The following is a 2,790-nucleotide window of genomic DNA, read 5'->3' on the forward strand; positions in this document are numbered from 1 at the left end:
CAACTATTATTACAATATCATATGCTACCTTAATAATGTCATACTAATTTTGAAAAAAATTAGTCTTAAAATAGATTATTTAGTGTAATGTTAACGGAGTATTTAGCGATCACAATATCATATGCTACCTCAATAATATCATAATAATTCTGAAAAAAAAAATTAGTCTCTAAATAAATTATTTGGTGTCATGCTAAGAGTGTATTTACCATTGCAGCTAAAATGTTATTTGTCTAAAACTTATTTTTATATTTTTTAAAATTAATTTTTTTAATGTTTTGGATTATTTTAATATATTTATATAAAAAACGCAATTCCTTTCGAGCAATATTTTAAAAATAATTTTATTAGTTTTTTTATATTATTTTAATATATTGTTATTAAAAATAAAATTTAAAAACTATTTTAATATATTTATAAAAAAAAATACTTTAAAATAGAACTTTTATCACATCTCCTATCCATAAATATAACGTGATGGCATCCTCGGAGCACTAATAGGGTAGAAAGAAATAATGTTCAAACCACAAAAGGTTAGAATTAATTGCAGAAACAAATATATCAAAAGCCTGACATTGGTTGAAGAGTAAGCTCCTCCAGTGCAGGGCATGTCTTGGAAGAGTACTAACAGTCAGATCTATACGTCCCTTGGAACCATCCAAATGTATCCGGCAGCTAGACAATTACAGGTGCAGATACTCCATCTATACGCACAGATGCATGAACCTTTTGGCTGTTCACGTCTCTTAAAGAGAAGTCAACTTTCGAGAGTATGCATTAAGAGGGTTTCCTATGCCAAAAATCATGCAGCATTATGCAGGATGAGATGTCAACTGTGATCAGTGCATGCATGCTTGCGTACTGTTCTACGACCCTTTTGTCACGTCTTCCTCTTTCTTCTCTTCTTTTTTATGCTAAAACCCGTGGATCCAACTAGCCTGAATCAAATGTCAGTTGTGATGTTGACAAAGATACTTTAATAATTTCAACAATTGAGTTTTTTAAGATTGATTCAGTGGGTGATTAGGAGTGTACGGGGGCGGCTAATTTAGATTTTTATAATTCGCTGTTTTGAAGGCAGATTTAAATGAAGGAATGGATGGAAAGCGACGTCTTATAGCTAACTGTACACTTAAAAATAGATATCTCATAAAAATTAAATATTATTAATGCTATTTATTTGAATATAATTAAATATAATTAAATATTATTATATCTCATAAAAATTATTTATGCTATTTATTTGAATTGTATGGATTATAATTTTTCTAGGCAAGGAGTTAATGATCGAAGAAATTGTCCATAAATATATATTTTAATTGAGTCGTAGATAATATTTATGGTTTGTGTGTTGTAGCTAATATTAGCAACACATGAGTCGCAAATATTAAAAATGACATACAAGTTGCATATATTATTTGTAATTCAATTAATATAAGTATATTAGATGACTAAATATTTTTTCACTTGAATTGCTTTATCCAAAAAACAATTATTGTGATAAATTCCCAAAAATTTCTTTGTTTATAATCAACCCATTTTTCATTAATTTAGCTTTTTGAGATGACAGAGGGAACATGTGTTGACTTCATATTATTTCAATTGGACAAAAATCAAAAAATAAAACAAAATTTTTGTTAAATAAATTGCTATCTTTTTATCTATTTATGACTTGATTTAAAAAAAAATCACTACAAAATAAAATAAAATATGTGGCTTTTTACTATAACATGAGAAAACACACTATGAATTATAATAATGTTTCAAAAAATTTTCTTTTTTTTCTTGATCATTTAGTTTTTTTTCTTCTTTTTTTTATTTTTTTATTAAATTCTTGATCATTTAGTTTTTTTTCTTTTTCTTTTTATTTTTTTATTTGATCTTTTAATATTGTGTTTTTTTCCTTTTTACTTTAGGTTTGGTGGTTTATTTTGAATACTTGACTTAGAGTTTCTCATGATGATGAGAAACAAAACACCACTATGTTGGTGCTCTGTTTGACAAAATTAAATGAGATTTATTAATTTAAAATAATTAAAGTTAAAGGAAAATATTTGAATAATTGATAAATATTTAGTCTTTTTTCCTTGATACAATCAGGGACTGAAATCTATGGGTCGGCAAAGGTATTACCTTTTTTTCGGTGTGCTAATTTTTTTTAATTTGGCTATTTTATATTAAGTTTATTTTAGATTGGACTTGAAAGAAATGTTATTGTCTAGATACATGGATCTCATGATGTTGTGAAAACAGTTTTGCATGCGGTTGATGCTAAGTTTCATAAAATCAAAAATAATTTTACTAATTTAAAATAATTAAAACTATGAGGACCATATTTAAAACTAAAATAACATTGGGAATGAGATTGGACGTGTAGTTGGGGCCAGTTTGATGTGTGAGTTGTGCACATCAGAGACCGAGGAGAGTCACTACGGAGGCATGTATGGTAGGGGTGAGCAAAAAAACCGATAAACCGAGAAAACCGAGAAAACCGGAAAAAAAATAACCGAAAAAACCGAACAGAAAAAAAACCGATTAAACCGATTAAAATTTTGAAAAAACCGGCCGGTTCGGTTTTGGTTTTATAACCAAAAAACTGAAAAACTGAACCGAACTGAAATAGAAAAAAAACCGGAAAAAAACCGAGCCAAAACCGGAAAACCGAGCCAAAACCGAGAAAACACAGAAAACCGAGCCAAACTGGAAAAAATAAGCCAAACCAATTTGAACCGGTTTTCCCCTAAAAACCGAACCGAATCGAACCGAAACCGGTCGGTTTGACCCGGTTTC

Source organism: Populus euphratica, unplaced genomic scaffold (genome assembly GCF_000495115.2).
Source record: "Populus euphratica unplaced genomic scaffold, PopEup_1.0 scaffold307.1, whole genome shotgun sequence".
In the NCBI taxonomy this organism is placed as follows: domain Eukaryota; kingdom Viridiplantae; phylum Streptophyta; class Magnoliopsida; order Malpighiales; family Salicaceae; genus Populus; species Populus euphratica.